Source organism: Canis lupus, chromosome 8, assembly GCF_003254725.2.
Source record: "Canis lupus dingo isolate Sandy chromosome 8, ASM325472v2, whole genome shotgun sequence".
NCBI lineage: Eukaryota > Metazoa > Chordata > Mammalia > Carnivora > Canidae > Canis > Canis lupus.
Window position 1 is genome coordinate 39,638,510 of NC_064250.1, and position 15,772 is coordinate 39,654,281.

General features: G+C 45.7%; 1 long non-coding RNA gene across 3 annotated transcripts in view; it reads right to left on the bottom strand.

Annotated features, from left to right (window-relative positions):
- Positions 1-15,772, bottom strand: part of LOC112657434 (uncharacterized) — a 55,142-nt gene that overhangs the window by 19,763 nt on the left and 19,607 nt on the right. For 2 of the 3 annotated variants that reach the window (XR_004818323.2, XR_004818322.2), the window contains one exon: positions 14,646-14,790. This is a non-coding gene — a long non-coding RNA (uncharacterized LOC112657434). Of the gene's footprint in view, positions 1-14,645; positions 14,791-15,501; positions 15,766-15,772 lie in introns of those variants that run through there. The other variant, XR_003135005.3, reaches the window with a different exon arrangement.

Genomic DNA, 15,772 nt, shown 5'->3' on the forward strand with positions numbered 1-15,772 from the left:
TTATGTTTCAACAATAAATTCAAAATTAACAATAATAACAGCTGATTGTAAACATGAAGAAACAGACGGAGAGTTAGTAGGATTTTCTCATTCCGTGTGTCCATGCCAGAAGAACTCAAAAGGACAATGTTTAAGTGCTTTGTTTTCAAAGGCATTTAAAGATCTGGATGCGGGATGCCCGGGTGGCCCAGCGGTTTAGCACCTCCCTTCAGCCCAGGGCGTGACCCCGGAGACCCGGGATCGAGTCCCACATCAGGCTCCCTGCATGGAGCCTGCTTCTCCCTCTGCCTGCGTCTCTGCCTCTCTCTCTCTGTGTCTCTCATGAATAAATGAATAAAATATATTAAAAAAATAAAGATCTGGAAGCTTATTCTAAAGCTACATATCAAATAATACCAATATTCACTGCTATTCAACCATTTTCCCTGATTTTTAGAGGAAGAACTTCGGAAATTGACCAACTGTGATAGAAATGAATGGTGAATTTTCTGGTGAAGATATTTAAGCAGAAATTTTTTGACTGTGCAGACATTTGAAAGCATCTAAAATTGATCCCAAAGAAACAAACACATGGACCGTAGTGCAACTTCTGAAGTTCACCATGACATGGGGTTTTTAGGAATCTGTGACAAACCTATCATAATACAACTTCCTATTTGTATGTTTGTTGATTCACATAAAAGAAGTTTCTCTAGATGAGAATTAATTAACTATGAGTGAAAATAGATCAACGAACTGTCTGATGAACATGAATATGTGAAGATAAGTTTTGGCAAAGTCATTAAATTTATAGAGGTTAAGCCTGGAAAACAGAATCTAATATTATTCATTACTGCAACAGACCAGTATGTAGGTATGTTTGTTCCAGTTTTTTAAAGTATTGATGTAATTAAAACATACCAAACCATTACTTTTTCTCTTTTTTATATTTAACATTTATATATTTTTACTGGCACGATTATGCACATGAGAAGAGGGTTCCCCCCAACTCCAGTATTTTATTTAAATTTTTTTCTTTTCTTTTCCTTCCTTTTTTTTTTTTTTTTTAAGATTTTATTTATTTATTCATGAGAGACCCAGAGAGAGAGGCAGAGACATAGGAAGAGGGAGAAACAGGCTCCTCGCAGGGAGCCTGATGTAGGACTCAATCCCCAGCCTGGGATCATGCCCTGAGCCAAAGGCAGACATTCAACTGCTGAGCCACCCAAGTGCCCCTAAAACTTTTTCCAACATAGAAATGGTTTCAAGACAACCTGATCCTGATCAGTTAATGGCCTGATTGGAGAGTTCATCTTGGTAGCACAGAATGATGTTTGGAACATCATGGAAATTCTGGAATTTGCATGTTTGATCTCATAGCCAGGGAGCAGTGGATCTTGTTCCCACTTGGAGAATGAATATATTGTTAGGGCCTTTCTAGCCACCATTCTAGATAGACGACACAGTGGCTTTCACAGGCACAATGCTTTGACACTGGGCAGAGAGATGGAGGTGACTTTTCTCTCCTGCTGGCTCCTGGCCCCTAGCCAGACCATTTCACTATGGGCTCATCATGGTTGTCTGCAGAATGTAGAAGTGGAGACTGGCCAGTCTGATGAAGGGGCAGAGTTAAGACTATGAGGATCGGGACACCTGGGTAGCTCAGCCGTTGGGTGTCTGCCTTTGGCTCAGGGTGTAATCCCAGAATGCGTGGTTGGAGTCCTGCATTGGGATCCCTGCATGGAGCCTGCTTCCCCCTCTGCACATTTCTCTGCCTCTGTGTGTGTGTGTGTGTCTCGTGAACAAATAAATAAAACCTTAAAAAAAAAAAGACTATAAGGATCACCCTTTAACTACCCCTATTGCGGCCAGCCCTACACAGATGGTGGCTTTCTCTGAGGAATAATCATCTGAGAGGTCTCTGGCCCTTGATAGAGCCCTCTTCTCTCATCATCGAGGTCTGACTCTTCCTCCTATTACTACTAGCACTATTTTTACTCTGCTTCCTAGATATCCCTGTGAATGCATGGAAGTGCCACCTGGAAGGAATTTCATGTTCACCCTCAAAATGACAAGGAAGACCAGCTCCTGGGCAGCCAGCCTGGTCTCTCAGGATCCTGGAAGCCAGAGATGCAGAGCAGGGATGGGTTTACGAGGAGCCTTAGATGCAAAGAGCTCTGAGGCAGGAGAGAGAAAATAGTAGGTGGAGGGGAAAGTCTGGACTGCCTTCGCTGGAGGGGTGCCTGGGGCCCAGGGATGTGACAGGCTTTGGTACCAGTCCTCGCCACTTTGCCTGGCTCAGTTCAGAGGTCTAAAATTGTCATGTGTCAGGGACAGCAGGTGGTGGCACAGAGATGCTCCAAAGGCAACTAATTTCTTCTTGGAAGCTGTTAAGGTTATTGATTTAAGTCATGACAGGCTCAAGGGCACTAAGAGATTCTTTCAGAAGGAAATAAAACGGCTTCTCTGGATGAGTATTGCTTTTTATTTAGGCAGGGGTCTAAATCTATTGAGGTGAAAGCAACTGGGTCTCACCTCTGGAGCCATCTGGGGAGACCTATAAAGTTTATTGATTGGACTTACTTAACTTCCACTGGCTAATAATAAAACAACTACACCCATCAATCAGTTCCCAGGCCCCCCAAGAGAATGATTACAGGATGGATTGATTCCTTCTCAGGGATGGCAGTTTATGGGGAAAACACAGAAGGGATGGGGACAATAGATGCCACACAGTGACACTCTAAGGCAGCACACCGGGGAGGCCACTACCTTCCCAGGTGAACGTCCTGGGGGAGGGCCAGGAGTTCTCTGGGAAAGGGCTGCAGGGACCTCTCTGGACAGCAAAGAGTTAGCTTCATCAGGATGGTGGTGGGAAGCTGCCAGATTTATGTTTGCCAGGTGAGAAAGAGCGAGAAAGTGAGGATATTGACACAGGGCAAGGAAGGAGGCATGTAGGGTGAGGGGCAGACAGCCAAGATAACTGAGAGGCCAGCACCCCAGCCTTGAAGTCTGGAGCAGGGCCCTGTGGTAGGCCTGCTGCCGGCCTGCCTTTGAGCCAACAGGAAGGACCTGGAGGAGGAGTTACTCAATCTTATTCATCAAGTATTTCTCTTGCCTTGAAAAGTAAGACATGTCCTTACCCGGGGTTACTTGCATTCTTGTTGGAGAGACAAGATGTTCTCACTTAAATGAGATAATGATCTGAGACCTTGGATGATAAAATGCCAAGTTGGCGGCACACATTCCACTCGTTACAGGAATTTGGGAAAAGGGGCACCCTGTGAGGGCTGGATGGGTGAGGAGGATCTCAGAAGGAGTGTGAGACTTGAACTCGGCTTCCCTAGTTCAAGAAGAGCAGAGAGCAGTGGGCTGAATAAACCCATCTTCTACAAGTGGAGCATCTGTGGCTAACTGGGCAAGGACATCCTTCAGGAATACAGTGGTTAAATGTGAGAGCTCTGGAGTCAATGCTTGGGTTCCATCCTCCACCGAATACCATCCACATGGGCAAATAACATTTATAAATCTTAGTTTCCTCACCTAGAAAATGGGGATAATAATAGTATTTATAGGGTAAAGCAATTATAAGGTTAAATGAGGCTAATGTTTGTAAAGCGTTTAACACAGTCCTGGAGATCAGAAAATATTCAGTAAGTGAAAGTCACTGCCATTCTTCTTACTGTTACTGTTCAGACTACCATCAGGTTCTGGGGCTCCCCAGTCCTGCACGGTATTTCTGCAAGCCCACTTTAGCCTCTTTGAATTGTATGCTTGTTCCTTACCTAGAACCTGGGAGAAAAGGCCCAGGAACCCACTGAGGAGGTGAACGATGGCATGCCACAGCCAGCAGCCAGCTTTTTAGCACCTGCGGGGCAGAGATAACTGAACCCTGACTTTTACAGGGCCTCCCCCAAAAGCACCACTGGATTGCTGGCAGAGATGTAATGAGGAGAGAATTGCAACCAGAGTTTTTAATCTGAAGTGGCCTGGGGCGCCTGGGTAGTTTAGTCGGTTAAGTGTCTGCCTTCGGCTTAGGTCATGATCCTGGGGTCCTAGGATTGAGCCCTGCATTGGGCTCCCTGCTTTGCAGGGAGTCTGCTTCTCCCTCTCCCTCTGCCATTTCCCCCTGCTTGTGCTCTTTCTCCCTCTGTTTCAAGTAAATAAATAAAATCTTAAAAAAAAAAAAAAAAAAAAAAAGAACGAATCTGAAGTGGCCTAGAGAATAAATAAGTTGAAGAAACTCTGAGAGAAGATAATCCTTTGGGGATCCAACAAAAATGTATTTAGAAGCACTGGCTCCCCACAGCAACAATTACATAAAGGGGCTCCTAACACTGAAATGAAAAATAAACCAGTCTCCAGGGCAAAACCAGACTGCCTTGGGTGATGTTTACAAACACTTCCAGAGCTAGGAAAGGAACACGGGTTCCTCACTTACCCTCTAGCTAGTTCTCCCTTGATTTTCCCTGTGCAGCCAGAAGTTGCAAGACTAATAAACCTTTGGAATGGGGGGTAGGGAGGGATATGGAACTTCCAATCACAGTCCTTTCAGCAAGTTGGTAGGGATTAGCCAGGATTGCTCAGAAATCAAGAAATACATGGGTTACTATCATTTTTTTAAAGCTCCTGGTATATTGAAAAAAAAGGAGAAATGTCAAAACAGAATCACAAAAATTGTGATATTTTTGAAACTTTGCATTTAATAAATTGGTATAATTTAGCACCAAAGGCACTGAGTTATTCATAAGATAATTATAGGAGTTTTGAAAAATATTAATTCATAATGTACAGCAGGCAGTCTGATCTGAGAGTGGGGACACCTGGTTTAGCTGTATGAAGATCATCGTCTTTCAATGCTGTTGTCAGTATGGCTCTGAGACTGTATGTATAACCTTATTTGGAGATGAGCCAAAATATTAATTTTGAGGCCTTTGATCGGCCTGGGATGAACGGAATAAGTGGTTTTCCCAACATAACACACTGCCCCCCGCAGTGGTGGCCCGGGGTGTAGCAAAAGTAAGTAGTTTATGTATGTGCAGCATTTTGTGAAGATGCAGAAATCTTAGATAGTGTTTAATAAAGATTCCTTTGTTGAGTTAGAGAAATACCAAAGAAGGGACAGCATTTTGAGGGAACTTTTTGCCTTCAGGATCCAAATTTCATGAAAGCATTGCCAGTGAGATTCAGGTACATACACATGTCTCCACAAAAAATCTGAAAAGACTGAAATAAAATGCTGAAGGAAGAGAAATGGAAGATGCCTGGGTGGTTCAGCAGTTGGGTGTCTGCCTTTGGCTCGGGTTGTGATCCTGGGGTCCGGGGATCATGTCCCACATCAGGCTCCTTGCCTGGAGCCTGCTTCTCCCTCTGCCTGTGTCTCTGCCTCTCTCTCTGGCTGTCTGTCATGAATGAATGAATGAATGAATGAATGATAAATAAATGAATGAATGGAAATTGTCCTCTATGTGTATGAGACACCTCTTATGAATCACTTCTGAGGTTTAGGTCTCTCCTGTCCTTTATTCCAGCTGTGTCTAGCCAGTTTGCATGGGTGCAGTTGACCATGACCCACCTAAGGTACACTTTTTATACCCTTTGCTTTCTACCTTTGGGCCTCTGAGTGACGTTGTGGGTGGGACCACCATGGAAACGTACTTATCACTTACTCATGGGCAATGTAGACAACCATGCAAAGAATTTTTGCTCAGTGGTCTGGCAGCAATGAAGAGCTGCTGCCCCCTCCTTCCCCCTTGGTTGGTGCGGAGACACCTTTCAGACAGCAATGCCATAGTCTCCCAGGATTGTACAAGCATTAGCCTGCAGACACAGCCAAGTCCATTACATGGTTCTCTAGTTCATGGCTCATAATTTTCTTCCTTCTTCTCTATCACCTTCCCCCACCCCCCACATCCTCTCCTCTCTCCTTTGGTAACATTCCCAGGAAAGATTTTCCATTTAGGTCTCTCTCTTAGGTTCTGCTCTTTGCACACCTAGAACCCTTTTCATAAAAACTGGTGGTGTTCCTGATCTTCCTTTTACTGTTTCTCACAACTGATTTTTTTGAATCCAAAAATGAAATTTGACATGGAGATTTGTTACATGCCAACCACTGAAATGTTTTTTAATTCTGATTCTGTCATTTAACAATGTTAACTGTCCTGCCTAGCCTTGAGTTATCTATAAATCTTTTTCATAAAACTTATTGGCTGTTTAAAAAAAGCCATCAGTGACCAACCTCTCTAACCTCATCTCATGCTTTACTCTTCTTGATAACTATCCTCCAAGAGCCTCACCTCGCACAAGTGTACAAATGGGCCAGGCTCTTCCTCCTCAGGACCTTGCATTTGCTATTCTTTCTGTTTAGAATCCTCTTCCTTCAGGCTCTTCATGTGGACATGTGTCATGCTTCAGGACTCAGTTAAATTCACTTCTCAAAGAGAACTATGACCAGTGTCTTTTAGTCATTGCATTTATCCCAATCCATGGATACTAGGGATTCACTGCTTCTTTATTGTCCATTGTCCTAATTAGAATGCAGTCTCTAGAAAGGCAGGGGTGTTACCTGTTTTCTTCCTGCTTTGTCCCCAGCACCTAACCAGGTTCTGACACCTGGCAGAGACTCAGTAAATATCTGATTCATTCTCCACTTGTGCACCAAATCTACTACTCAAGGGGCATTCACCAATTCTTCCTCCTCTCTCCTGGGTCATTATTCCCCTTTACTGCATCATTCCCATCAGCAGAGCAACATGCTATAATTTTGCCTGTCTGAAGAAAGCAAAACAAAACAAACAGCCACCCAAAACACCACTCTTGGCCCTCACCCACTACCTATTTTATCTATTGTCTATCTCTTCCACTAAATGAGAAGCTATATAAATTTTTGTTTGTACTGTTTGCCGTGATATCCCTTGTGCCTCAAAAGTGCATGCACATAGTAGACACTCAATATAAAACTGTTGGAAAGGGGCACCTGGGTGGCTCAGTGGTTGAGCATCTGCCTTTGGCTCAGGTCATGATCCTGGGATCTTGGGATCAAATCACTCATGGGGCTCCCTGCAGGGATCTTGCTTCTCCCTCTGCTTGTGTCTCTGCCTCTCTCTCTGTGTGTCTCATGAAGACATAAATAAAATCTTTTTAAAAAATGTATTGGATGAATGAATTATTTTACAGATGGAATAAATAAAACAATAAACTTTTTTTTTAATTAACAAAGAAAAGAAATCCATCTGTATCCCGGGCAGTCTTTAAGAAAGTTAAAGGATCGACATTCAGCTAAGAAAGCAACTGTATGTCAGACGGCTCTGTGGAGAAAGATGGTGGCTATCTACCTGTGTAAGTGATGTGGGGAAGAATCCTCTTCCATTCTCTGGTGCTGCCTTCTAAAAGCTCAACAGGACAGGTTTTTTTTTTTTTTTTTTTTAAATTTGAGAGAGAGAGAGAGAGAGAGAGAGAGAGAGAGAGAGGCAGAGACACAGGAAGAGGGAGAAGCAGGCTCCATGCCGGGAGCCCAATGTGGGACTCCATCCGGGGACTCCAGGATCTGCGCCACCCAGGAATCCCTCAACAGGACAGTTTAATAGAGAAATGAAATTCAGCAGAAGACTCCTCTGCATTTATTTATTTTTTTAAAGATTTAATTCATTTATTCATGAGAGACACAGAGAGACAGACAGAGGCACAGAAACAGGCAGAGGGAGAAGCAGGCTCCATTCCATGCTCCAAAGGCAGAGGGAGAGCCTGATGTGGGACTCGATCCCGGGGCCCCAGGACCATACCCTGGTTGAAGGCAATGCTAAACCGCTGAGCCACCCGGGCTGCCCAACTACTCCGCATTTAGACAGTGGCCTTTCCTTAGGGATGGAAAAATTGAGGTCCAGAGGTACTACTCCCAAACTCTGTGTTCTCTCCTCTAACGGGATAGAGCATAATCCTTCACCCAACACATCTAGTTAACTAACTCACAGTAAAAGAGTAGTTCTTATGCTTGCTTGGAAATCGGGCAGCAGGAATTGCTTTTTGAAAATTGGCATGTGATAATAGCACCAGCCAGGAGATGGCGATGCGCCTCCCTTCCCTGGAGGGCTATGCTCTAGGCGGCCACTGAGCGGGCAGAGAACAACTGGGACCTGGCTGGGCCAGCCATCTAGTCAGCCAGGGGCTTCTAGAAGGAGAGCCCTCAAAACAGCCCTCTGCCTCGGAAGGCCTCATTCTTGTCGGCTGGGTCCCCATGAGTCAAATAGTTGTTGCTGAAAAAGATACATTTTTAAGGCTTCAGATGCCAGAGTAACTAGGAATCCAGGGCGGTTGGCAGGTCCACAGTCAGGATATTTATCTCAAATTCAGGGAGTTTGAAAATCTAGGACAGCTCCTTGGCAACCCCGTACTGACGGTCCCTTTGTTCGACTTTTCTTAGGCTCAGACAGCAGCTTCCAAGAGCCAACTAGATTTTCTCCAAGATGGAGCCCCACCCCGGCCAGCCTTCTACCACAGGAATTATTAGTCTGGGCTTTGGGGTTCACCAACCCCTGTCACTGGGTGTAAAATTGTACTGGGTTGAAGGGGGGTGGTGTGTGTGCTGATAGATATTTACAGTTTCTGGAGAGAAAGCCCATTGTTTTCATCTGTCTCTCAGAGAGCTGCATGATTCAAAAAAGGTTAAAAAAGACTCTGTGTGGCACCTGGGTGGCTCAGTGGTTGAGCGTCTGCCTTTGGGCATGATCTTGGGGTCCTGGGATCGAGTCCCACATCAGCCTCCCCGCAAGGAGCCTGCTTCTCCCTCTGCCTGTGTCTCTGCCTCTTTCTCTGTGTCTCTCATGAATGAATAAATAAAATCTTTTTTAAAAAAATTCACTCTAAAAGTCTTCCCAGCTTTCTCTCCTAGAAGCCTCACTGATTCTTCACCCCAATGAGTCCCCTGAGATACTCCACTTCTCCATTTTACACTGAGAGGCGTACACCAGTCAGGAACTGACCAGGAGAGGAAACATCCTCAGCTCTTTGAACAGAGGAGGCGGTATAAGAATCGTTGACAAAGAAACCACGTTGTTGACTAGGTGACTGAGGAAGCAAAACCAGGACACGAGGGTGTCGTGGAGGTAGCAACTGCAGGAAGCAGCCGCTCCCCGTGCGGGTAGGTGTGGGGAGAGGTGGGAATTATCACAAACTTAGAAACCGGAAACTCAGACTTTGAGGAGGAGGCCCTGCTCAGCTGAGCTGGCTTCTGCCATCTGGAGAGGGACCCAGGGGGACCTGGTGTCTCCTGGGAGAGGGGAGTGCAACGAGGCTGCTGGTGAGCGTTGGGAAAACATAGTTGCAAGTGCCACTATGAGGGGGGCGGCCACTGCCAGGGTGGCAAGGGGGCACTAGCGTGACATCAAAGGGACAGGAACCCCACAGGAAGCAGATCGGAAGGAACACGTTCTTTCTCCTCCAGCTTTGCTCTCTCCCTCTAATGCTTCCCATCGAAGAGCTAACATGGAGCCTGCAGGCAAAGCCACAATGTGGTTTGCAGAGGCCGGGCATCACAAGGCTGAGCCCGAAGGGCGGGTTTGGATCTGAGAGATAATAAGTTCAAAAGGTCTCCCAAAGCATTTTGTCTACTGTAATAGTCACAGACACTATGCAATCTGTTCATCCCAAGGATTTCAAACTCTTAATAGATTCATCCTTGGGCAGTATTGGGGGGCACATATAGTGGATTTATAGACCAAGTTTGGGATTTCCCATGGCAGGCAGTAGCAGCCATCTGCTTGCATGGTCTTGCAGCCAGGGGAGCATTGGTGGCTTTGACCATTTGTAATCTCTGGTCAGGATAGGTTTCTAAATTGGGTGGGGAACAACAGATACTCCTTGATCATAGCCCCATGGTAGCTGCAGGCACTGGTCTATTTATATATTTGGTGTCACCTCTCCAGTGATGTTTTCTGGGGTTCTGAACCAGAGTTCAACTCATACACAACAACCCACTCTTTCCTTGGGCACTAGGAAATCTCCCAATATTGAAAACATGACTCATGAAGGATAATCAAAGCAAATTTGTTTTGTTCTCCCACAGTCCTTTCTCATCCATTTAGGGGAATGAGCTCTTCATCTGCCCCAGATAAAATTTAGGGCATGCTCCATGATTTTCTAGTCACAGTAATACCAACACCCATCTGGGCACTTCAAAACATATAGGATGCATTTAATAGTTGGAATATTCTTGCTTTAAAATTGAAGCTACCTGCCCTGTCCCACATCAGGCTTATTTAAAGGTGGAAAGAAAGGGCCTATGGAAGGGGTATATGGTCAGGTGCTAACACTTTTCCTTCACCTTACCCTGCTTACTAACCATGAGTCCTAACTCTTTCAGAGCTAGCATTCTGGAATTGAGAAGAGGCGAAAGGATCAGGGGAGTTCTTCCTTGACTGGTCTTGGCATGCTGATTTATCATCTGCTCTGCTCTCTTTGGACTTGGCAGGTGTTTGAAAGCTGACTCTCACAAGCTCTTTTGGATGATCTTCACTCCCAATTACTGAGGATCTCTCTCCTAAAGTTTGCTTCATAGGACAAATATTCTCTATTCTGGTCACCCACTTATTCCTTCATCAGCCTCTGCAAATGTGGTGACACCTTAGGCTTCTCTCTGAGATGTTTGTCCCTCCCTGCAATCCTCTTGGACAGATCTAAGACAATCTTTCACTGCTGCTGGTAAGGGGGGAACCCTTTTCTCTACCCTTTTATATTCAGTGACTAGAGCCTGCAAATTAAAGTGACAAAAGACAGATGAACAGGAGAGAAGGTCTCTGTCTTATGGGCAGGGAGAGGGGACTCAAACGAAAAGGAGTGAGAATCCCCAAAAGCAGTTAAGCCTGGGAGCTTATATACCATTTTAACAAAGAGTGATAATTTTTAAAAATATGTATTTTACTTATTTATTAATGAGAGACACACAGAGAGAGGCAGAGACATAGGCAGAGGAAGAAGCAGGCTCCCTGCAGGGAGCCCGATGTGGGACTGGATCCCAGAATCTCAAGATCACGCCCTGAGCCAAGGGCAGATGCTCAACCACTGAGCCACCCAGGTGTCCTGAGTGATAAATTGTGAAGTGACAAGACAAGTTAAAAAAGGGAGTTGGGCTTCCACGGGTGGTAAATTGTGGAAGATAAATATACAGGGAAAACTAATAGAATATAAGCCTTATTTTAGTAAGGCTTCTTATGCAAATTCAAGTCAATGCTCCTAACAGTTAAGAAAGAGAGAGGAGGGGGCACAGTGTGAAGGGAAACATATGCCTTGCTTTTACAAAGAGAGGGCAGAAAGGTCCTCTTGTGTGCTCTGTTTCCTAATTGTTTTTGGCTCAAAATAATCCATATGTCAAAGTGGCATATTTTAAGGTGGCGTATTCTGATCTCTTTTGCTGCCCACAACGTTGTGACAAACGTGAGAGCACAGGCTGTCACTGACCTTCCCCTTTACTCCTCAGTCAAAGCTGTAGTCAGCCCATTGCTTGTCCATCAGATTTTCTATGTGGGAATTGGACACCTGTGCACTGTGTCCCCTAAATCTCTCAATGGACATGATGGGTTCCCTTTCTCTAAGCTTGTGAAAAGGGTCCTATACTCCCTTCTCTCTTTTAAGGGTGAGACTGGGACTCATGGTATACCAAAAATGTTGTTCAAAAATCCAATTTTCTCACCTCCAAATTCTTAGCCATTTTATTACCATGAATGAGGGTGCGGAAATCACGAAACTGGTTTTCTTTAACCACCTGCCTTCTTTCTGAAGCCTGCATGGAGGTCCAACACCTCATTTTAGAATGTGATCTCTGCCGTCTTTGTCAGAAATTTCTATTTTAACATCTTGTTACATGTGTACGTTTTGAGAGAAATGAACAAAGTAACCGAGTTGTTTTATTATTCCTAAAGCATCCATACTCTTAAAGTTTCCAAACCTGAGTAAAATGGCTGGAATAGGTCTTTTTCGGTCCATTAGGAACTGTTTAGATAGAGCGGAGATGCTGCAAAACTTCCCTCAGGCCTTCGGAATCATCTCTCAACAGAAATCACTAAACTGTTTCTAATCCCTTGTAAAAGTATCGAGAACTCTGGGACTACTTTGGAGAACTATCCTCCACTTCGCTGGCTTACCATGAGGATTAAATGAGATCATGTGTGTGAAAAGTATTTTTTAATTTTGTAAACTAGAAGGCACAATGCACAGACATGTAGGGGACTGTCACGATTATGGATACTTCAGGGGACCTTGACTATCTAGAAGTTCTTGAGACAGTTCTAAGCAGGCACTTACAGTTCAAGGAGGAAATTTTGCTCATTAAAAATAGATCCATAGCAAACAATGGGCTATTTGGCAAGAGTTTCTGAGAAACAAAAAAATACACCTAGAGTATATATTAGCAACACTGGGAGATTACTGTGAAGCTGGCAGGCAGGGCCCCAACTACGTGCCCTTGGCTTACCCCAGGGTCACCTGCAACCCGTTCCCCACACACCAACAACTTCTGGCTTCTTGCAGCCTGCAGGTGTGCTCTGCCCCGGAGCATACTGGCCCCAGAGGTTAGCGGGGATGAATGCTCCAGGGGCAACCCTTCCTCCATGGGGGAATGGGCTGTGAGGGTCCCCAGGGACCATCCTGAGACCTGTTCCAGTTTCTCAAAGGGACCCGGTGGGATCCAGCCCCCTTCTTGTCAGTGGAAACCTGTTCATTCATAGTCTTGCCTCCCTTCCCTGCCTCATGTTTCCCATTCTCTCACAGAGCTTTCTGGGATCACCACCTCAACTACTCGCAACCTGAATCTTTGCCCCGAAGGAGTCTGCATTCAGGGGAAGCCACTCGAGCTAAAGGCAGAGGAGCCCCGAGGGCCTATCTCTGGCAGGAAATATATATCGCACTAACTGAAATAGTAGCTTCTGTGTAAACCTGGCAACGAGGTAGAAATTGCTAAATGACCATAATAAGTGGCAGTTGTTGATTGCTTCGTTCGTGATCCCAAGCTCTTGTCACACGCCTCAGTCACAGCCGTTGTAGAAGCGGCTGCTCTTACTCCGTCTTATTTTGCAAGTGAGGAAACAGGCACAGCGAGCTCTGCAAGGCCATGGAACTTGTACATGGCAGAGCTGGGATTCTGACTCTGGCAGTTTGGTTCTAGAACCCATACTCACATCTATCACTGTGCTTTTCAAACTACTGAACACCGCGAATAAGCAAAGAGCCAGGGTGCCTGGCACCATTGGCCCCTGCGTGAGAGGGAGCCCTAACGCCCGGGTGGCTGAGAGACAGAGGCCATAGTAAGTCGAAAGTAGATTGGAGAATTGGAGGCCTGAATTCAAAACCACAATTCTACTCCACTTACCAGTTGAGTGACCTTGAACAAATCACGTCTCTGACCTTCACTTTAAATCTTATACATAACATGGATGGTGGTGGGTGGTGAAAAATTATGTCTGACTCATGGGTTTGTGGTGAGGTTCAAAAGAGAGGGTGCAGAGCCCTGGGCAGATTCTGAGCCTGATGGGCAATTTTGGGTGCTATGACACTGTGGCCACAAGCTCTGAAATCTGCCCCCTACAGATCACTATCCCCTTTATCCCACCTCCGAGGACTCAGGACTCTTAATGGCTGCCTCCCTGAAGAAGTTAATATGATGTAGGTAACAGAGGATGGACCTTGGGAATCTGACATGGATTTGAATCTCAGAATCCTTGCGGTTTCCTTTTCTTCTTCCTTTTTTTCTTTTTTTAAGATTTCATTTACTTATTCATGAGAGACACCGAGAGAGGCAGACACAGAGGCAGAGGAGGAAGCAGACTCCCTGTGGGGAGCCTGATGTGGGACTCGATCCCAGGATTCCAGGATCATGCCCTGAGCCAAAGGCAGATGCTCAACCACTGAGCCACCCAGGCACCTCGATCCTTGCTGTTTCTACTTGTTTTCTTTTTTGAAATAACTGTGGGCAAATTATTTAATCTCTTCCAGGCCTCTGTTTTGTCACCTGTAAAATGGGGATAATAAAACCAGACTATGGAAACAGTTAACTGGGCAATGGACCTAAGGAGCTTAGCACAGCCAGCACCGGCCAGTGCTAGGAACATGGTAGTTACTGTTACTACTCTTGCTTTTACTAGAGAAAAACACAAGCCCCATCCAAAGACAGGAAGAAAAAAAAGGGTGATTTGACATGATATATAGAAGAAGAGAATTATTAGCTGTTTCCATCTACTTAAGACAAAGTGAGAAAGCCTCAATCTGTCATTGCATTCCTGCTTACTCTCAAATTCTATACATCATGCTGCAGAAAACCGTAAAGAATTCTGAAGAGGAATCCATTTTGGAAACCATTATTAAAAGCAACAACGATGCAACACAAGAGTATAATCTATAGTGGTGAACCCACATGAATTCCTAAAACATAAACCAAGCTTTGAGTTCTGAGTCTTTCTCCCTCCTCACAAACAAGCAAGCCTAGCGTCTGGAGGAGGGGAGCGGGCAGTGCAATGTGCTGAATCTGGGAAAAGACAGTGGGGGCTGGATGGCCGCCCTGGGCAGCCAGGCGTGGACTTTGGAAGGAGCAGGGCTGGGGCACAAGTGTGGGCGAAAGGGGTGAGAAGATGGAAGACACCCGCGGGAAATGGTGCAAAAGCAAGCTGGCCCTGGCCTCCTACCTTGGGACAGGAGCCTCTTCACCTACCCCAGGGGCTCAGGGAGAGGCCCTGGGCTTTGCCGGGCTGCGGTGCCTGTTGGAGCTTCTGTACTTGTTCATTTGTCAGGTTTGAAAGAACAGAGAGAGCACTAACGCCTTCCCAGCCTCTGGAAGTGAAAGAAGAAAGAGTTCTTTACTTTGGGGGCCAGATCCTGAATGCCAGAGGTCAGTGTTTGCAACTGATCCATGTGGGCGCGGGCTTCTAATTATTTCCTGGATAACCTGTTATCTATTAGCCATCAGGCTGCTTGCCAGAACATGCAACGTCTCCAGAGTTCCTGGTCTGGATTCTGAGGACGGGATTGTTTTGTTTTCGTTTCTGTTTTGTTTTGTAGGGAGGTAGGAATCGGGCACAGGCAGCTGTAAGTCCCATTCCCGTCCCCCTGGCCTTAGCCTGGCGGGAAGACAGAACGCGGAGGGGAGTTAGGGACAAACAGGGCCAGGCAGGGCTAGGTAGGGGGCCACAGAATCAGCTCACAGAAATCCCCAAGATGCTGAGGTGTCAGGAAGCCAGAGATAAGGGAGCAAGCCAGCCCACCCTGCCCTAGGTGTGGGAGGGAGGGTGTCTTTTATGACAGTCATCTGTGACCAACAAAGAATAACCAGACCCCAAAGACCAAGTAAGCCATTAAAGATGTTATCACCAGTCTTAACTCAAACCAAGACAGCACCAGAATCTCCAGGCCACAAGCTTCCCAGCCAGCTTTCGACAAAAGACCAGCCCCACAAGCCCTCAGCGGCAGCCCTGTCGGGACCCCTCTCACTCCTGAGAGCTTTCTCTATACCTTTACTTAATAAATTTCTCTCCCTTTACTCACTCTCCTGTGTCCGCCAGAGTCATTCTTGGAGTCAAGACATTCCTCACAAGACATTCTTGTGAGACAAGAACCAAGCTCTCCCGCATCCGAGGAACCCAGGACCTCCCTCCCCGTGGAACCTGGCAGGGCCTCCTCTTTCCTCTGGTTCCTTGGCTCACATTACTTTGGGAGACTCAGCTTTATTGTGAGCTTCTGGAAAAGCTTCTGAGAGAAATGTCTTTCTGGGCCGATATCGCTTGCTTAGAGAACAAGAAAGTCTTCAAATAATCTT